Raw genomic sequence first — 22,462 nt, 5'->3', positions numbered from 1 at the left:
CATGTTATATTGTAAAGCTCACTGTTTGGGGCTAAGCCATAAAAATCCTCAGCTGGGTCCGAGTGTTCCAAGACTCTGTTGCATTTGGTCAGAAAGCTTATTTGGTCATTGTACTCAAGGGTGAGAAAAGTCCTTGACGATTAACTCTCACATAATCAAGTTTATAGGAAAATCAACAATAGAAAAAATAAAACTACCATGGATAAATGGAGGACGTATATATTTGTTAGCTGATCAAAACAGTTTCTTCCCAGTAGAATAGTTAATTCAGGAAACCATATTAGTGTTTGTATGACCATTACAGATTATAAAATCAAAATAAATGTTATACATTAATCCTAATGATTTTCACCAGATAATTGTCACCTGAATTTCCAGTCAAGTGACAAGGAATCAGGAGTCTCCAACATGGTTAGTTGGAAGCTCCTTTCAAATGGACTCTGCTATCTAGTCCCTTTTATACACTCATGCAAATTATCATTGCTTATGAGTAAAATAAGTCAATGGAATGCTTGGTACCATTCAAAACAGATAAAGGTAACTACGCAAAATGTAATCACAAAAGAACAAACTAGTTAGCGAAAGAAAGCATGCCACTTATAAGCATAGATGTCTGTTCTGGTCCTCTTTGTTTACCTATCTGTCTGGTTTTATTTTAGCAAGTAGCAGTTTATCTAGCAAAGTTTCAACTGCAAGTAAAAATACTGTGGGATTAGAGTACCTGTAATTTTGCTTCCAGATTTCACAAATATAAGAAAAAAGCCCCCAAACAACTCTACTATTTTGCAAACTTTCTGCATTGTGGAAGATAGGTTTCCTGATTTTCTTTGATCAGCAGAAACTAATCAAAGTTGCCTTATGTGAGCGATACGCTCAGCAGAGTGATGTGAGTGTACAAAAGACCACTTTTTACCTTAAGCAGTTTGCAATACAGCTAGGTAGAAAGCATCTTGAAATAGACGGAACACTAAGAATTTTAGGTCAGTTCTAAGTGCTAAAGAAGTGATACAAATCATATCCTCTTCAGAACTTCTAAAGAGAATTGGGACTTTCTTTCCTATGTAGCCCAGAGCAATGGGAGAAAGATTTTTGGAGGAAATGTGATTTGAGAATGGTTCTAAAAGAAGGTTAGAGACAGGCAAACTAACAGATAAAAAAACATACCAGGGAACTCTGTATCTCTGCTCCCAACCTCAGGACCATGGAGAAGTACTCACAGATCTAGAAAATGGACCCACAGAAGATTGCCCCAGGACATCACAGGGGTTATCTAGAGCAAAAAAAAAGGACTAACATTCATTGCATGTTTGTTCTCTGGTTGACCTTAATCAGTGGTTTCATGATCCAAATGAAATTATGTGTCTCAATGAATAAATATGTCGCTATAATATAAAAGAATAGGGGCACTTTCATATTTTGGGCAGGTGAGTGAGTGAACATATGTAGGGAAACATCATTTTCACATCTTGTGTACATTCATGTATTGTTTATAGCCAAGACCCTTTAGATCTTTTCTGATGTAGACTAAAACATTATACATTCGAAATGGGAGAGAGATGTATAAAATGTCATACAAAGTAATGACATGTGTGAAACAGGCCTCATAGTTTCCCACTCAGCTACTCCTGAAATCCTGCTCCTTTTCAATTTCCTGTTTCAGTAAATGGCACCAACATTCGCCCACCCAGTATCTCCAGTGTAAAAGCTAGGTGTGATAGATTTCTCTTTTTTTCTGACACTCACATTCTTTCTATCTGCAAGTCTTGCCAACATTACTTTCAACTCTGCTCCAGTACAGTCAATTCTCCCTACCCCCAGAACCACCTTTTCTGCAGCCACTGTCATCCGCTACAATAGCCCTCTAACTGATATTTCTGTTTTCATTCTTCTCCCCCTAGAGTTAGTTTTGCTTACACCAGTTAAGGTGATTTTTCAAAAGTGTAAAGTAGATAAAGCTTTTCCATAGTCTCTCATTAGAAAAAATTTTAACTGCATACCCTTGTCTACTTGAGCCTACATTTTGAAGCTTCTGCCTATGTGTCTGGCTTCATTTCCTACCACTCTCCCTTGCGTATTGTGTCCTGATGACACTGGCCTTGAAGATGTTCCTCTAACGTGCCTTAATCCTTCTAGCCTCAGAGACTTTACACTTACTCTATCTGCCTGGGACAGTCAGCTTTCATATGGGTTTCTCTTTGTTACATTCAGGCTACCACTAAAGCATCTCTTCCTCAGAAGGACCTTATCCAACCTCCCAACCATTGCTTCCAACTCATTACTCTCATCTCATTATCCTCATTTGTGTAGCATCATGGTACTTGTCAATACCTGGACTCACATTATATACTTATGTACTTGTTTATTGTCCTTTTCCTAACGTAAGTCCCATGATAGCAAAGGCATTGTCTCTTTTGCTTATCCCCAGGATCTAGAAGAATTCAGGGCACAAAAGAAGTATTTGATAAGTATTTGATGAATGAATTTATTAAAGAAAGTGGAACATAGTTTGCAAGACTTCATCTGAAGGAGTGAAAAGTTATTTTGTAGCCAGGAGGACCTGGATTATAATCTCATTTTAGACACGTGCTTTCCTTCTGGACTTGGAGAAATCACTAAACACCTCAGTTTTATCCATAAAAAATGGAAATAACACTACCTATAAGGCTGGTTTGCAGAGTGAATTAGAGATAATAAACCTTATCAACACAATGGTTGGCCAATAGGAGATGTTTACTGATATAATAATAATAAAATAGTGAATATAAGTGTAATAACCCCAAGAGGCTGAGACACGACACGAGAATCGCTTGAACCTGGGAAGTGGAGGTTGCAGTGAGTCGAGATCACGCCACTGCACTTCAGCCTAGGCAACCGATCGAGACTCCATCACACACACACAAAGGGTAATAACTTAGTGCCCCGGATTATAGCCAGGATACTGCACCAAAGAAACAGAAAATATAAACACCCACCCCCCAACCCTTCAACTCATTATCAGTGACTTCTATCCGACTCTTGAATATGCACCCTTGGGAAATGGAGGAAGAACCATAGCTTAAATAGTTTAAACTCATATGAGACAAAACCATGAAAATATGTGAGAGGAAACAATCTTACATTGGAAAAGAAATCAAACCAATGACCCAATGTATCTTTTTATTATTTCTTGGGAGAACCTGTATGTTTAATTCATAGAATTCTTTACTGTTTCTATGTTGAAATACACTTATGTGAAAATTGAACTCCTATCAACAAAAGTGGACTTCAAAAAGCCCAAGGATTTTAGTATTGAAATGTTTCTGTGCAATATATTAACATTCATTGACTATATGAATCCCCACTTACCCTTTGTGTAAATTACAAAAAGGCCCTTTCCTCTATGCACATGACACGTGTACCCTTGCAGGTGTCATTGGACTCATGCTTAGGGCTTGGTAAGCAGAGCCTGGGCTATATTTCGGTCTGGCTCACGACCCTGGCCAATCTTCCTTTCACAGGGCTCAGGCCAAACACCCATGTGCAAGATCCTGTCAATATTAGATAATGGATACGAAGACAGAATAAGATTCCAAATAGAGTGAACTGAAGACAGACAAACCTCAGCTATGCCTTTCTTCAGTTGGTGATTTTGAACAGCATGTAGAATAAAAGAGACATGTAGTTTCTACAACAGAAAAAGCAATTACAGGCATGTCACATTTAAATGTGGATCACTGATTATTATTGATCCAAACTCTAAAAAAGCACTATTGTCCAAGTAGCATGCTTGTCAATATTTTAAGCCTAAAAACTAATTTGACAAAGTTGTAGTAGGCTTAGGGTAGGAAAAGGGGGAGTTCATCAGGAACTGAGTAATCCCTGCTTCTTAGAGAATACCTTTAGTTTTAAACTTAATTCTAATGATTTTTACTGAGTATCCTCTCCTCTGTTGGACATTTCGAGTTGTAGAAAAATGTGTGCAAACAGTTTTCGACCTTATGGAAGCAACACTTAGGAGCTCCATATCAGTGTATGAGTCACTGTAATACAGAACACAGTAATACAGAAGCCATGACAACCAAGAAAGCAGGTCAAAGGAAGAAAAATCTACATATTGACAGGCAGATCAGAAAAGTTTCATGGGAAAAGTGGACTATTGCATTGGAAGCCTGTAAAGGGCAGGACGACTCTGTCATCTTAACTAGCTTGGTGAGCAGATCCTGGGTTTCTGTGTTAAAGGTGGTCCTTTGAATGGATGAGAGCACTAATAATTTTCAGCTGGAGGAAAACAACATGAATAAAAGTAAAAACCGAAGAGTGTAGGGCCTTTTTAGTGAACAGTAGACAATCCACTTTGGCAGGAGTGCAAGGTGTATACATGGAAAGAAGGGATGGGTGTGAGTTGAGGTTGGAAAGATATAAAGCGTTTACCTGTAGACTAGATTCTAGGGGAGTGTGTTGTTTTTCTGTTTTCCTATTGTTTTCCAGATAATATATTTCTTTTGAAGTCTTTTGACCATGATCAGGCCTATAATCTAGGAAGAATGAATTGCCATATGTATGTAGAAGGTATCATTTGAGTCAAGGAGTATGAGACTGATATGTAAGAGGATGTTCTTATGTAATATGTAAGAGAAGCAATAAGGACTTAATGTAAGACAAAAGTGAATATAATGAAGATGAAGATTTGGCATGACTTAGAAAGTGTTTGGGTGAAACAGCAACAACAAAGGAAGCAGAAGTGTTAAAGATGACTGACATTTTGTGTCTGAGTAAATGGAAAAATGGTGTCACGTTAACAGATTAGGTAAAGCTAAGAGGCCTTCCTAGAACTCTAGAAATTTATTAAATATTTTTTCTTAACAAAAAGTGTAAACTGGCCCATAATGTAAGCAAATTTTGACTGAGATTCATGATAGATTCTAAGCTCTTTTATAACTCTTTAAGTAACATTAATTCTTGTTTATTCATTAAGCTCCAAGGCATCTTACGTAGTCATATGTTTATGTCTATATTCCTGTTTTATCTTACGTAATGCAATCAGATTTGATTTGCAAATGTAAATGAATTCATGTATTTAATCAAGAATAAAGACATAACCCTGAATAACAGCCCTTAATGCTGATATTTGAATATCTTTCTGTTTCAGAGATTTTGTATACATATACCCCTCTTAAATGCCCTCACATTGCTGATTTTTAAAATGTTTTATTTTGAGATAATTTTAGGCCTAGAGAAAAGTTACAAGATAGCATATACAGTTTTTATATACACTTCACCTTGCTTTCCTACTGTTAATGTATGATGTAACTACAATGCAGTGATCAAAACTAAGAAATTAATGTTGTTTCTGCTAATTGATTTTCATCCCGTTTCTCAATCACTTTCATAAAAATAAGACATATATAAAAATACAAAATCAGCTGGTGTTGTGGCACATGCCTGTGATCCCAGCTACTTGGAAGGCTGAGGCAGAAGAACTGCTTGAACCTGGGAGGTGGAGGTTGCAGTGAGCCGAGATAGCGCCATTACACTCCAGCCTGGGCAACAAGAGCAAAACACCATCTCAAACAAACAAAGAACATATATACAGAGAAAAATAATATAGTCTACTATTTAGAGGCTCTGAATGCTATTGTAAACTTTCAGACAATGAGAACTAATATGACGGATTGTACTCTAAATTGTTAGCTAATTGCTATTAACACAACCTACCTCAAATGATCTTAGCATTCTATCACAGTCTCCTTTTGTGCTCTTTATTTTAAATTCCAACAGCAACTTTGACCATTATAGCTGACATAAATGTTTTAAGTAATAGTTTGCAAAAACAAACAAAAAGAAAGCTAAAAAAATCTGAGATTGCTAGATGTAAAATAGCAAGTTTAGTAGAGACTGGGGATACCATCAAGAAAATGGTAATGAAAATAGTAGAAACAGATCACTGGCAATTAGGGACTGATGCAAATTCTTTGACATTATTAAGGGAAATATTCATATCCCTGGAGGCTGGAAGGAGTGGCCAACAATTCCACAAGGAATAGGAGAGGAGATTTATGTTTGGGGAGGACTTGTACATTCTTCTAACAGAAAATTTTGGAGATGCTGAGTTTCTGGCCTGGCATCAACCCACTCTTGTTGGACTTTCAGCCTTAGCTTACTATCCACCCTTGTTAAATTCCCTCATCTACCCAATTGCTCAGGCCAGAAGCCCAGATGTCATACTTGACCTCTCTTTCAATTACTCCAATCTGATTCATCAAGAAGTGCTGTTACTTTTACCTCACAAATATATTTTTAAACCATCCCATTCTGTTTATCTCAATTGCTACCACCCTAGAATGTGACGCTCTCCTCTCACACCAGAACCGTTGCAATAACACCCCAACTGTTCTTCAGTGTTTAATCCTTCTCTTTCTCTATCCTCTTTCCCACAGAGCAATTAGACTTATATTTTTAACTCACAGATCTGATAATGTCATTCTTAAAATCTTCCAAAGTCTTTTCGTTGCACACAAATTGAACTTTTAAAAAAGGGGCAGATGTCCTGTATTAACTGGCTGTTGGTCATCCCTCTTGATACGGTTTGTCTGTGTTCCCACCCAACTCGCATCTTGAATTGTAGTTTCCATAATCCCCACGTGTTGTGGGAGGGACCAAGTGAAGATAATGGAATCATGGGGCCAGTTTCCCCCATCCTGTTCTCCTGATAGTGAGTTGGTTTTCACGAGGTCTGATGGTTTTATAAGGGACTTCCCCTTTGGCTGGGCTCTCATTCTTCCCTCTCCCGCTGCCATGTGAAGAAGAATGTGTTTGCTTTCCCTTCCACCATGATTGTAAGTTTTCTGAGACCTCCCCAGCCCTGCAGAACTGTGAGTCAATTAAGCCTCTTTCTTTTATAAATTACCCAGTCTTGGGTATATCTTTATTAGCAGTGTGAGAACCTCTCAACTCATCACTCCTTTTGTCTGGATGGGATCTGCTGCAGGCAAGATATTCCTGGCCTGAGAAGCAGAAGGGAGAACCTTTGGTTCTTCCCCACCTTAGGCTTGCATTCCTCCTTCAGCGTCTTCTTAAGGACAGTTTCTACTGCACAGTGATCAAAGTTGCAGAGGGGTGAAGTATGGATATCAGAGAACCCCCATTTTACTGTTACTGTCTTTACTGCACTTTCCACTCTCCAGGGAGGGTAGTTTAACGCTCCTTAGGTGCTTTTGGGTGCGTATCAGAGGACCCCACTGGGAACATTCGACTGTACTTCCTACGTGTTGGGTAATAGAGTTTCCTTTCATTGTGTGTCATTCTCAGGTCACCTATTTTAGGGATCTATTCCACACAACTTTCTCCCTTAGGATGTCCATTATCCTTCTAGGTGCTCTGTTAGAGAGCTTCTTTTCATGCTTGGGAATACAAGTATGGTCCACAGGCTATAGTCATCTATTTTTGCACTGACAAATTCTGGGAATTTAAGCAGATATCAACACTGTAGGAAGCTCTTCTTGACTCTGAGGCTGAAGCAGTTAGCTAGTCCAAGTGTGACATTTACATTGTCCAGGCAGGATTCAAAGTCAATTCCACTCTGTCTTCAAACTTCAGCTCCCCAAGTGGTCCTACTGAAATCTCTTTCATTAAAATTGAGTGGAAAGGCAGGCACAATCTCCCCAGAGAAATCTTCCTCAGAAAACCCTCTCACATCTCCTCGTTTCAGGCCTTACGTAGTTTCAGTGTGTTCACAGCCACCTACTTTGAAATTCCTACTTTGCCACCTAATACCTCTTATGTAATGGTACTCCAATTAAACACTTTTAATGTAATGTACTGATGTATACCCAAAATAAATAAAATATTATCTAAAGTGACAACTTTAACTCTGGTTTTAAATTTGACTTATCACATTGAACCAAAAGAGCATTTCAGTATGTAATTATTAGTATAGATGACCCATGTGAAAAAACTTTTAAATTAAAGCCAAAGTATCTAATGCATTTAGAAAAGTGGGCCATCACCAGGTGTGGTGGCTCATGCCTGTAATCCTAGTACTTTGGGAGGCCGAAGCGGGTGGATCACCTGAGGTCAGGAGTTTGAGACCAGCCTGACCAACATGGTGAAACCCCGTCGCTACTAAAATTAGAAAAATGAGCTGGGCATGATGGCACATGCCTGTAATCCCAGCTACTCAGGAGGCTGAGGCAGGAGAATTGCTTGAATCCAGGAGGTAGAGGTTGCAGTGAGCCGAGATTATGCCACGGCACTTCAGCCTGGGCGACAGAGGGAGACTCTGTCTCAAAAAAAAAAAAAAAAAAAAAAAAGTAAGAAAGAAAAAAAAAGTGGGCCATCAATATTAAGTAAAAAATTCTACACTTAAGTATGTTAAGCATTCTTTGTAGCTTGATTTTCATCTTCTACATGATTAAACATAAATTTCCAAGAAGGGGTATATCTGTAAATTAGACTTTGAAAAGGAGCAAGATATTTGTTTTGGAAGTTCAGTAAAGGGAAACCCCAGTTAAAAAAGGTCAACTACTGTATGTCCACAGTAAGTTTAAAACATGTTGCTATTAATCTTGTGTTCTGATATCCAGAATTTACAGTGCTGCAATAATTTGTTTTTAAGTGGCTAGGAAAATGCAATGAAACTTGTTCTTAAGTATCTCATTTAGCAGAAACACCTTGTAATTTGTCTTAATAGTTGTGTTACTAATTTCTTATCCTGCTTGGGCCATAGCCGATGCAGAATGATCCCAACTGCCTATCCAATCTTTAGAGCATTTAATGAATACATTTTATCTTCCCAAAAGAGATCTAAACAGTTAACTTAAAAATTTTTCTTAAAAACTTAAATTATATTATAATTGAATATTCCTGGTTAAGTAGAAAATAGTATGTCTAATCGTAACATAAAGAAGCAGCATACATGTATGCTACTCAATTCATTTAGTTGCTAATATACTGAAACTACTTGAGTCAATCCTTTTCATGTATAATATGATGCCCTTAAATTTTGTGATTGAATACTTAGACAAAAGATAGAATTAAAGGAAATAAACTCATTGGCGAATTATTTTGCCATATAAGTAGGTAAACTCAGAGGACGCACCTGTTCTTGACTGAGAATGTTAGATATATATTTGCTACCAGAATCACATGCCTCAGCCAGTAGCCAAATTGACTTATTAGCATTGACTTATAGGAAGGAACTGGTTTCATTTGCTCTTGAGAACAAAGATCATAAACAAGTGTCCCCAGTATGCAATTTTTTTCCAGTTAAGCAAAATGAGAAGACCAGATTATTCACCAAATAACATCAGAAGGATTGTTTGATACTGTTAAGAACTATTGGCTAATATATTGGGTTGCAACTGATGGCCCCCGACTCTAGGGAGATTTAAAAAAATGGCGGGGCACGGTAGCTCAAGCCTGTAATCCCAGCACTTTGGGAGGCCGAGATGGGTGGATCACGAGGTCAGGAGATCGAGACCATTCTGGCTAAAACGGTGAAACCCCATCTCTACTAAAAAATACAAAAAAAAAAAACAAAAAAAAAAAACAAAAAAACTAGCCAGGCGAGGTGGCGGCGCCTGTAGTCCCAGCTACTCGGGAGGCTGAGGCAGGAGAATGGCGTGAACCCGGGAGGCGAAGCTTGCAGTGAGCTGAGATCCGGCCACTGCACTCCAGCCTGGGCGACAGAGCGAGACTCCGTCTAAAAAAAAAAAAAAAAAAATGTTACATCCTGTGTCTCATTTCTGAGAGATGGTACCTCAGGTGTCTGCTGCCTTAGGAGTAAGATCCTAGCCCTTCTTAATATGCTGAATGCCTTTCTGCCTTTGGTCCCTCACACAAGCTGTTCCATCTCGTGCGGAAACTTGGTGTGTTCTTATTCCCATAACAGAGTCATTCTCGTTTGAAAAACTCATTTCACGCATTGCCTTCTGTTGCCTTCTGAAAACCTTTCCTCCTGGCTTTTCCTGACCATTCTGTCTGTGCAAGAACTCTTTCTCTTCCTCATTCTGTTTATTCTCTATCATAGCATGTAATCTTCCAATCCCCTAAAATAATCCATATTATGTTTTTAGCAGCTTGAACATTATTAAATAGATATATAGAAAATATTTGTTGAATGAACAAATTTCCCTCAAACCCGGGATAGCACAAAGACGATGAAAAAATGTTAGTTGGGCCGGGAGCGGAGGCTCATTCCTGTAATCCCAGCACTTTGGAAGGCCGAGGTGGGTGGATCACTTGAGGCCAGGAGTTCAAGACCAGTCTGACCAACATGGCGAAACCCCGTCTCTACAAATATACAAAAATTAACCGGGTTTGCTGGTGGGCACTTGTAATCCCAGCTACTGGGAGACTGAGGCATGAGAATTGCTTGGACCTGAAAGGTGAATGTTGTCACTAGCTGAGATTTGGCCCTGGGCAACAGAGTGAGACTAAGTCTCAAAACAATAATAATAATAATAATAATAATTACTTGAATGAATGATTGGATTTTAGACCAAAGGACTATTTGATGTAAAATGTTGTCAATGTCTATATTAGTTTATGAGCTACTTCAGAAATGTCTTTTGAGAGCAGGGCCTCTAATAAAAAATCATCTCTCCCAAAGAACAGTTGCCAATTTATTGCAAGTTTTATAGCTTATCATATTTATCTTTGAAACTATATATATATATATGGTTGTTATCTGAATGTATGGAAGAAATAATGCTCTCTAGAAATATTGTCATGTTCCAACTTTTATTCAATATTTTTTAAAAATAAAATATGCTTCGAGGGCAATAGTTTTCCATTTTTAGAACAAGTTTCACAATTGTATGTACACATTGAAGTGTATTGGCTTTTGATAGCAAAAGCTATGATATTACAAATGTCTAAATTGTATTTTGACATTATTAAATAGAAATTGAGAAGTGTGAGCCAGTGCACTGGGCTCAAGATTTGAACTTGAGGCTTTGCTTTAAAGAACAATATAAACTAAGATAGATTTTTTTCCTAAAATCACAGTGACACGTGTTTTCTTTGATTAGTGAACTGTATGGCTCATAGATAGGGTTTTGCTTTTAGTCCAAAGCAACAATGAAAGCATATAAAGTTTTCATTGCCTATTGAAGATATATTATAAGCAATTGAGCATGGGGCTATGATTTTGTGACATAAAATATTATTTATAAAGTTTTGACATTTAAAAATAAGTCTTAAACAGTTACTTTAAAAAAAGTATGAACTCGTGCTCGTTACTTTTACCAAAATGTAGTATATCTAATGGAAAAGTAATAAATTATGTTAATTAGATTGTTTTAAAAATCCCTTCAATATAGAAAAGTATCATGTTTTATATGATTTGATATATGAAACTGAGCATCCGTGAACAAATTTAATTTTAAAAAGAAAAGTAAATCATATTAAGCCCTATTGTTTTTTCAAATGTTAGAGAAAAATTAAAAAAGCTGAGGAAATACAGCTAGTGATTTCTGATCTTCCTTTAGGAAATCCTGACATTCCAGAGAACTTTGGATAGACTCCGAAGGATTAACCCGTTTCTGACTTTTCAGGAAGTTTATCTTTCATGTGAAAGGATATCTGATGGAATGGGATGCAAAACTTAAAATAAAGAATATGTTAAATGCCACGTCAGGGATGCAAGTTTAACAGCAGTGGTTTTGGGCTTTAGAAACATATAAAAACAACATGACATTAACGTAAAAAAATTAGAAAAAAACATATAAAAATGAGCACATACTTTTTTTTGTTTGTTTGTTTGCTTGCCTGTGGATAAACATGAAGGTGGTGTATCTGTCATTTAAGTTATGGCCCATGTACTTGAAACAACTTTTTGCTTTCTAAGTGATTGTATAATGAATGGCCTAAGCTAACATTTACTTTAACATTCCCTCTGTCCTAGTCTATCGGTGTGTCAGCTGAGTTACTGTCAGAGGCTTGCTTGGCCTGTCCGTCTCTGACCTCTGCATTCTGAACTTGCTCTGATGAGGTTTTGAGGCCTAGAGCATGATTTCTGCAAGTCATCTGTGAGTGTGGAGCCTGCTCAGTCTAAGGACTATAGCCTGGTAGATCAGAGAGAAGCAAGAATAGACTCAGATGCCGTCAGTGGTGGAGGCCAGTGAAAAGAAGGAAACAAAACTGAACAGCAGCCCTGTTCAAGGTTATGCAAAGCCATCAGAAATTGGGTTCTTGAGGTGGATTGGAGGAGAATGTCTTCTGGATGTCTCCGGGGCAGTGAGAGGCTTTGACATTGGATTCATTAGCCATTGCTAATGTATGCAAAAAATGTAGCAAAAATGATGCCTGTTTCTGGGTGAGAACATCTGGAGCCCCATAGAAGATGTGGGAGTACCTTCATGTCTCAGGCGTTATCCATAAGCTTTGCTTGAAAAAGGTTCAGCAGGCCGGGCGCGGTGGCTCAAGCCTGTAATCCCAGCACTTTGGGAGGCCGAGACGGGCGGATCACGAGGTCAGGAGATCGAGACCATCCTGGCGAACACGGTGAAACCCCGTCTCTACTAAAAAAATACAAAAAACTAGCCGGGCGCGGTGGCGGGCGCTTGTAGTCCCAGCTACTCGGGAGGCTGAGGCAGGAGAATGGCGTAAACCCGGGAGGCGGAGCTTGCAGTGAGCTGAGATCCGGCCACTGCACTTCAGCCTGGGCGACAGAGCGAGACTCCGTCTCAAAAAAAAAAAAAAAAAAAAGAAAAAAAGAAAAAGGTTCAGTTTACTTCTTGTCACTAGAAAGAAAATTTCACTAATAATAGTTACAACAAACAGATTTTTAAAAGATGACAGAGAAATGTGACCTAAGGTTTTGCAGAAAGAATAAAATATTAAAGCAAAAATTGAAATTGTGTTTTTCTAAGTGCATAAAACTTTTCCAAACTCTAAAATTTCAGGGTCATATGATTTGCATTAAATGACATAGATTTTTAAAAATAAAACCACCAAATTATTTAATTTAAATTTGAATTATTCCTCATCTATGGAAGGGGCATACTGCATTTTTAAAAAGGAATATATTTCAATATTATAACTCAGAGCTATAAATTGTGATTTTCTTGAAGACATTCATTTATTACATGTTTGAGAAAATCATGAGACTGTAAATTGAAATGCTTAAAACTGATGTGAAAAAGGAAAATATCCTTATTTATAAAATAAAGTGAGGGAGGAATGAGAGATGGTGAAAGTGTATAAAGTGTAAGAATGAATACGTTCTGGAGATCTATTTTACAGCGTGGCAACTAGTTAATAATAACGTATTTTATACTCAAAAAATTTTATGAGAATAGATCTTAAATGTTCTCACCACAAAAAAATGATAAGTATGTGAGGTGATTTAATCATTGTACAATGCATATATATATATATCAAAACATGACACTGTATACCATAAATATATACAATTTTTAAATTTGTCATTCTGTCTTAATAAAGCTGGGAAAAAATAAAAGGAAAAGAAATCAGTGAACCACCATTAGTGTTTGTATACAGTGGTTTATCTGTGCTTTCTAATAATTTACACATATGAAGGTTATCTTACCTTTACATTTAGTGCTTTAAAAGAATTTAAAATAGTGATTCTATTATGTGTAAATGGAGTATAGAGTGGGCATATTTCTTTTGTTTACTGAGATATGCTTTGTGCAAAAAAAAAAAAAAATCTAGAAGCAGTAATCTTGGTCATTTAGATGTAAAATAAGAGTAATCCAAATAAAGTCATTTTATTGAGAGACGAGAGGAAGCTGGTATTTTAAATAAAGGATTTCTTATGCTAATTTCAAGGTAGAAGTTTTGGTGTATGCAAATTTTGCTTGAAATATCAAAATGGCTATATCATATTAGATTAAAAGTAGAAAGAATTCTTTCTTCTAACGTTTTTATTGTTTAAAAATGATTTTTTTTAATGCAACTTAAATGAAGAGAGTACTCTCAATTCTTGGTTGGATCCTACATTGTAATACTAGTTTAGGTATATTTGCTTTAAATGACCAGGTACACTAATTAAAAAGAAAACAATTTACCAGGAGCTATATCAAGTACAGCCCTGCAAATGGTATGAGCTTTTTCCAAGAATCCATATTGTCCTTGGACTTGACTGTTGTACTATACTTTAAACGGAATTGATTGTGTGGTTGTAATGAAAGTAGCAGATTGATTTCTATCCAGTGTTACAAAGAGTAAATAGAAAAATGTTCCTGTCTTGACCTGCATTCATAACCAATGGGATTTGCTGGCTTTAGACCCAATCTTTAATAAGAGATAAGATGCAAATGTAATAAAACTGGCTTCGAAGTTTAAGGATCATTTCAATGCTCATCAAAGATATTTCTTGATGCATTTAAATGTATTGTATTGATTAGATCACAATCACCTAGGAAATGTTACTTTCTTTAAATGTTATTCATAATTTATTATGCAATTAGCATGCATAGAGTTGTGCCTTTACGCACATATTAAGATTATTGAAGTGAGGGCTATGACACAACTGTATACATTTTAATTGTCCTTAAAATTGAATTGCCTTTTATTGTTATTTAAGCAAATGATGATGGTTTAATGACTGATTATTTATGAGTAAATTTTTACATTGCAAAATACTAGAAAAAGGTGTAATTGGCCTCCTATAGCAGTATATTGCAGCAGTGTTTCTTGAAGGGTCTATTCCTGCTGAATTCAGAGTTATTGTATTTATTTAAAAATGAAATACTTGTTTCCAATAGTGAACTCAGTCTTTTTTCTCCACCTTTTCTTGGTAATTTAGAAGTTAACCAAATATGAGTGTTATAGTTACATTTTATATTCTAATTGTTAGGACTTCATGAGCCTCTATTCCTGCTCACCATTTTGTAAACAAAACTCAAGCCTACAAAACAAGGAATTTAAAATATAAAGTGCAGTTGATAAGTTTGCTTTGCTATAAATGAAGGAATGCAAAAAAAAAAAGTAACAATTCATTTGTAAGCAACAGTTTCTTCACACATTATGTGACTTTTTTTGGATTTGTTTTATGTTTTGGGTAAAACAGTTTAGTGTAATGATGCCTAAATGAGACAAAACAAAACAAAACAAAACAAAATAAATTAAAAAACAAAACAAAAACAAAAACTAACACATTCAACTGCCGATGTTTCTCAGTTGTAGCTTCCAAGAGCTCTCTATTCTTCCCAGCCCACTTGATACCCTGCAGGTTGTGGCAGACAATTCACAGGAAAAGCTTAGACATCGAGCTTGCACGCTTCTTGACTCCATTTTAAACCTTTTGTTCACACCAGGGTGGCATTTTTTCACACCGCATGTGGCAGTTTTGACTCCTATCCAACTTGTCTTATAAAATCAAAGTCTGTGATTTTTACATTCACGGGGCTGCTTCCTGAACCGCTACTGCTGTTTGTGTCTTTCCTAGTGATTGGTGCAGAAGTTTATAGCAAAATGTGTTTTAGGGAGAGGGAGGAAGAAGAAAGCAATATGAAAAATGTTCTGGGCCTGAAATACAGGAAATAAATTTTGGATAAAACAGAGGTTGACTCAGCAAAGATCATACCCGAAATAAAATACACTGGCCTCTATTTCTATTATTTTTTGCAGCACTATGCTGGGTGTTCAGGTAAATTTATAGAAACAATATAATGACATCATCTTCAGGTTGCATGTTATTTTTTAAAAACTGTCGTGTAATTGCAAAACAAAATCTTATCCTCGGCTCCCTACAGTTATTTTCCTATATAATATTTTATAATCAGTGAGTGCAAATGAATTTGACTTTTGGATATAACCATTTGGCATGCTCCATTTAAGTTCAACTATGAATAAAACAAAACCTATTATTTTAAAAAACTATACTATAAACCGCACATTTAAACAATTTCTATAACAACATCCCTATTCTTAAACTTTTCTTCTTTCCCCTATGTTTAATTAAAAATGTCGCTTCAGTCGTTTATATTTTCTAAAGATAAACTGTGCACCTATTTCAAATAAATTACATAAAGAGGATAATCATAAAATAACAGCAGAAGTGAAAATTTTTGCCAAATACCAAAGTAGGTAAATTGGCTTGTTTCTGTAATTAATTATTAGGAAGACATAAAACTATAGATAGGAAATCTCTGCAGATAATCTGACAGTAATTGCTATATAAATCTTTATATTTTTCCTTTGAAATTCTTATTTTGTTAAAATATCTTTTAGTTGTGTTAGTAAAAACATAATAAAAGAATATTCTAAAATATTTGCAAGGCATATGGTTTAATTCAGTTATTTTTTGTATAGGGAGGACAGAGGAGGATTTCTGCTTGTATCAACAAATAGAAAGTCATAATTATATTATTTTACATATTTTCTGAAGTTATAGAATAAACAGTCTTATTTTCAAATTACTACTTTTTAAACATTAACAAGTCATTCACCAAGAAATCAGTTAATAGAAGTAAACCTTTATGAGGTAGTATTTGTGAAGTGTTAAACTTCAAGATAAACATTATTGCATATTTAATTTAGCTTTTAGCTACAAACCCAACTTAATGAAATCATTTCAGCTAATTCAAATTGTATAATTTGTGTATCAAAATAACCAAATTATTTTAAGAAAATATATAAAAGAAATGGTTGTAGATTATAGTCTTATTCCTTCTTCCAGGGAATACCTAATTAAATTAGGTGCATTTGAATTATTCATTACCATATTTGAAATATGAAATGGATCCAATAAATTGAGAAAGACTTCAATGTAGAATTTAGATTTTTTTTTTTAACTTTCTGGACAAGAACATAGGGAAATAGCACTTTGTTTTAAGTCTTGTAATAGTAGGCACACTAGCAGAAAGAACAACTACACTTTTCCTTTTACAGATAGAAAACTATTTCATCTACAGTTTCTATAAAATATTAGGAAAGAAAATACAATTTCCAAGAATAACTAAATCCAAATGGTTAATGTTAGTAAAAAGCTATTTAAAACAAATGAATTGCAATAAATATTATAGTCTGGGATTTTTTTTTATTATGCACAGATATTTATCAAGTACAAATTTTTGCCCCTCTTTTAGTTAATTTAAAATTTGACCTCATAACAAATAGAAAGGAAAATATTTTTTGTATTTACATATACAAATTTTATAAAGATCAAATACAATCCTTATCATTAAAAGCAAAACAAACAATTGAAAGCAAGTAAAATATTCAAATAAACACATACCTATTTAACCCAAGTTTAATATTAAGCCCTCTCATAAAACTAAACGGCATTTAGAGATCTAACAAAGCATTTGAGGTTAAAATTACCAAAAAAACAACAAAAAAATCATCTAAAGAAAAGTAAGTTTATGAAATAAAATTTACCTACTTTTGCAGCTGTTGTATTTGTTGAAAAAAAGTATGACTTTATTTCATGTGCATGCCAAAGAATGTAGAAATACTGTATATTTAGTTCATCATTTTTCATTATCTAGTATAGAAAACCCACCACTTTTATTACTTTAAATTTCTTATTTTCTACCCTCCCCGCCTACGCCCTCGATTTCTTCAGAGTCTCTTCTGGCCAGCATATCTTCTGCTTCAGGTGGATCCAAATAAAGCCCCCAGACAGACACACACAAAATAGCCACCATCCAGCTGAGGAGAGATAGGTTTTTTGCCTGTGCCCCATCCTTATGTGTTAATAAAATCAGCTCATACATTCTGCCACAAAATTCAGCTTGGAAGTAATCCTCTGCTACTTAGAGCTGGATGAAAAGAGTACTCATTGTGAATTATGTTTCATCTGTCACAATAACCTTCTTTATTCTGTCAGGGACCTCCCCTTTGCCTGTGGCAATTAGAGAAAATAGGTATGCGTTGAAGTATGAAATAGTAGGTTCTTAAAATGAAACAAAACAAAGCAGAAACTGTTGACACAGACAGACAGTACTTGCTAGGTAATATACTGCAGATTAGTAGAGGAGGCATTTTAAAGTCATTCCGATTTTATAAGAACACAGTAAAACAATGTTTTGCAGAATGAGCAGGTGGTATAGTTGCTATTAATTATTGTCAACATTAGTTATTGGTGACAAGCTGGGAATTGTAATTGTACTAAAAATGAAATGTAAACATCTTTTGATATTGTGTACTTTCTAATTAAATCATGCCACCAGATATATATCATAAATATATAGTATTTAACATACGAAATCACCGTGATTTTATGTGCCTTTCACAGATCATAATGAATTTATGTGCTTTAAGTCTATTTTAATGCTCCAGAGAAACATTTTTGCAAATTTTTTAATGGGTAAAAACAAAGAAAAATTTTCCCTTGGAACAGAGCTTATCAAACAATTTTGTTTAATTTAAAATCAATGTGATTATTTGATTTACTTACTCTTACAAATCACTGAAATTACCTGGAGGCAGTTCAAGTTCACCTTTCTGGGATAAACCTGTTAAATGATAGACACCATCTCATTATCTCCTTGAAAGGACACTTCAACTTTTTGACTTCATAGGTTACAGTAAAAGTTACACCTTTTCTCCTTACAAATGAGTTAATCTAGAAGATCTTAAAAAGCTTAAAAGGAAAACATAGTTGACAGAAAAGAAAATGCTCCTTCTAATACCAAAAGAAAGTCACTGCTGACGAAGTAACTGAAACGGTCATCATAACAGTTGGATAAAGGCATATAAATAATTTAAGTTAACACGAAATTCATAAAGTCTGAAGAAAAATTTCTTGAGGCTAAAAGGAAAACCTTTTGGCCCACTGCACAGGTTGGGCACAAAAGTGCTTGCTAAGCTATCTATTTCACACATGCAACGACAGAAGGTTCGATATTCATTCGATCGATGAGTGAAAAGGCACAATGGCAAAATCAGACAGACTTCTTTTCAAATACAGATCTCCAATGTCCCCCTCCAGTCTGCAGATGCACGGCTGGTGGTGTGGCTCAGACGGAGCAAGGGTTACATCAAGGCTGTTCTCTGGACCGTGCAAACAGTCTAGACCAATGACCTGCAGCATCATGCCCTTTGAAGAAGAGGCAAGTTCGGTCATGATGAAGAAAAATCAAGGCGTCCCCCTTGTAACAATAGGGAGCAGCTCGAGGCTGCAAAGAGGTAAGCAGGGTGAGAAGAAAACGGCATCTGCTTCCATGGTTACAGGCCAACTATGAGAACCTTGCTTTTCAAGGGAGTCTGTTCTCAGGCTCCCTCACGGGGTATGTCATGCATTATAAGCAAAGGCAGGTTGAGCTGAAATCCGCATAGTTATTTCAGAGTAAAATGATACGGAGCACATGGCTGGCAGAAAAAATAGTCACATGACTATTAAGAACCAGACTTGGGCTATTTCAGAAAAGATTTTTTTTTTTTCTTATATCAGTTTAGATAAAGAAAGACAGTAAATTTGTATAAAACAACCATGATAAATATAATTTTCATTTCTCAGGCTTTTATGTGAACAGAGGTCAAGGGTCAAGTCAGTCCTCCACTCCAATGGCAGGACCATACAGCCTATTGTTAATATAGCTTTATTATGGAGAGCATTTTGAAATATTTTCCTCTTTTGGGCGGATCATAACATAGAATATGCGTTCTTGTGAAATTTGGCTCTCTGACCTGACTCTCTTTGATTTGTTACCCAGGATTTTCTGTGTTTTAGATCTCATGTTCATTTCCGTTGTTAGATCCCATGAGGACAGGTAGAAGGTTTGGTGGGAAACTTCCTTGGTGTGGTGTTACTCCTCTAAGGCAGCCTGAGCTTGCCTCTGCCTTGTGAAATCTGCTTACAGATAATTCAAATCTGCAGCAAAACCATTCACCTCTGACAATTCTCCTGTTTCTAATTCATGCCTTTGTGGTTTATTCGATGTGTAATACATCAATGAGTCTAGAGATTCTAATATATTTTTTTTCTTTTCTGCAAGATAAAGTTGAATTTTGTAATATGATATACTAGCAGCTAATCTTATTTGAATAAAAATTTGGCAAGCATGAAATATAACATATTCTGTATTATTAAGGAAAGACCATACTATATAGTAACCACACAGAATGCACACATATATATAATTAACATGGTTGAGACATTCCTCTCACAATGTACCACAACTCAATATTAGAAGAATTAATATTGGGTTATGTTCTAACTATGCACAAGTAACTATAGATGTTCATGCAGTATATCCTTTGAGCAATTTTTGTTTGCAAGTATATTGTTAAAATTAGGGAATGAAAGGAAAGAATCAAAGGACAAGGCATGAAAACAACTTTCATTAAATTTATTTTTCAGAATTTATGTATTTTAATATAAATGAGGACCATATAGTCTTGTGTGTAGATATTCATTTCAAATACTGACCTTGTAAGAAAATATCCTTATAGCTTAACAAAAACAATGAAGTGTTGGTGATCATGGTAGAAACAATTTTACACTTTCAATGAAGAAATCAGAGAAGTATTTGCTGGTATGTTTCTCATATAGATGCCTCGTTTTGAGTTGGGTTCGTGGGCAAACATATGCTTATTGTTTGGTTTCTTTGAATGTGTTGAGATACATTAGTTTCTATTCTTGCATGGTGAGAATAACTTAAGGGGTAAAAAAAGTGAGCTATTGGAGTGTCACTATTGTAGTATAATACTCTATACACTAGTATAAGCAATGAATGTATTATCTTAAAGTAGCCATGTTCTAATTGCTTTAAATAATTTATATACTACCAAGATAATTCAACATTAGCGTTTCTTTGATGTAACAACAGATCACACTTTCTGCCAAAGGTCAAGTGGCAAATATTTCTCCAATGAAAAATCCACCTGTCAGTTCTCCAATGGAAAACAAAACAAAACAAATACACTAAGGTTCATACATCGCATGATAATTTGTGAGTTGTGATTAAAGGAAAATGTGTCTATAACCTGAAACCCGTTGCAAAATAGATAGTTGGATTCTTATTTTTTTCAGTTAGCATTTAACCTACTCCTGCTTTTTTGTTTTTCAAAAACATGTTCAGTTTTAGGAATATTTATATGTGACCATAAATTAGATGAACACGCTAAGTGTGGACATATTTAAACACTTGGAGACATTCTAATAGAGTCAGATTGATGGTTAGTAAAATGCTATTATTTAAACATTTAACGTCCAGGTAAAAATATTTAATATTGGGTATTTAGGAAAAATGACAGCTTCTTCCCTTTAAAAAATTATCTATATCTGTATTATTAAATAGGTGTGTATTATGTACAGCCTGCATATAGTTTGCAAAAGGTCCACTCCTAACATGTGTTAGACTTAAATATTCCTTTCAATTACATTTAAGAATAATTACTGAGTTTTGCCCTCCCCACTTCAAAATTTGTTTAAAAAAGGAAAACTAAACTTGGCGTTGCCTAATGGAACATCTATCCTTAAACGTGAGAAAAAGTCTGAAATGTTCCAGTGCCTTAGTGTAGTGATAGCGCTCTGAATATAGTATATGCTCAATAAATGCCTCTCTAATAAGTGAATACAACTGTGGTTGCACCAGTGAAACAATTTTCAGAATAATCCAATCTCATGAAAATCAGGACAGAATCCCTTCTATTTATTTATTTATTATTATTTTTTTTTTTGACAAATTTTATTCAGATAGCAGTCTGATCATACATGGTCCAACAACACTCAAATAATAAATCAAATATAACCAGATGTTAAAGATTGGTCTTCAAACATCATAGCCAATGATGCCGTGCTTGCCTATGATCTCTCCAACATAAAACCACATCAACACCTCAGTGGCCACCACACCATTCAGCACAGCTTCCTTAACTGTGAGCTGTTTGAAGCTACCAGTCTGAGCACTATTGACTATTTTTTTCAGGCTCTGAATAGCTCTAGGGATCTCAGCAGGGGTGGGAGGAACCAGCTCAACCTTGGCGTAGTACCAAAATGTGGCCAATCGAGGCTTCAAGTAAGTCACAGCAGCATTCACCAGAGCCGGGGTCTTCTCCACAAGGTTATGGACAAATTGGGCCATGGGATGCGAAGTCAATCCCTTCTATTTATTTGTATATCATTGCTCACCTTTTTCTTATGACCATTCTATATGCATGAACACTTGTCAGTAATTTGCTATTATGCCTACTGTGCGTCCAGTACGACTAGAAGTGTGTGCCTACAGCCACATTTCCCAAACAGGGTCCTGTGAAACATTATTATTCTGAAAGATATTGGAAGGTATTCTGAGGGAAAAAATCAAAGAGTCAAATAAATATGAGAAAGATGCTATGTGAAACAATGGAAATTAGATTTCTTGTGTATAACAGATGTGAGGGCATTTAAAAGACTAATGTACATAGTGCATACTTAAGAAGGGCACACAGCTGACATCATCTCACAGAAGTATTTAATCAACATTTTTCAGGAAATACTTAATAATGTAATATGACCGAATTTCACAGATGTGCTCAATCTGGCTGCAGCCAGATTGAATAAACCAATTTTGACTATCTCTTCCTA

The 22,462-nt window shown here is 35.6% G+C and overlaps 1 protein-coding gene, 1 long non-coding RNA gene and 1 pseudogene across 15 annotated transcripts in view; 1 reads left to right on the top strand and 2 right to left on the bottom strand.

The window, feature by feature from the left end:
* LOC114676844 (uncharacterized) overlaps positions 1-22,462 on the top strand; it is a 451,137-nt gene that overhangs the window by 102,180 nt on the left and 326,495 nt on the right. The window lies entirely within an intron of this gene.
* Positions 728-17,560, bottom strand: LOC144340139 (uncharacterized). The gene is made up of 2 exons (XR_013415864.1): positions 17,333-17,560; positions 728-9,679 (listed from the first exon to the last, which is right to left on the bottom strand). It is a non-coding gene; the product is annotated as an uncharacterized LOC144340139 (long non-coding RNA).
* On the bottom strand, positions 18,559-21,980 carry LOC144340138 (ATP synthase F(0) complex subunit g, mitochondrial pseudogene; annotated as a pseudogene). Its single transcript, XR_013415863.1, has one exon. The product of XR_013415863.1 is annotated as an ATP synthase F(0) complex subunit g, mitochondrial pseudogene (transcript).

This window comes from Macaca mulatta, chromosome 3 (assembly GCF_049350105.2).
Source record: "Macaca mulatta isolate MMU2019108-1 chromosome 3, T2T-MMU8v2.0, whole genome shotgun sequence".
Classification (NCBI taxonomy): Eukaryota; Metazoa; Chordata; class Mammalia; order Primates; family Cercopithecidae; genus Macaca; species Macaca mulatta.
Note: the sequence above shows the minus strand (reverse complement) of the source record. Positions and strands in the feature narration are given on the sequence as shown.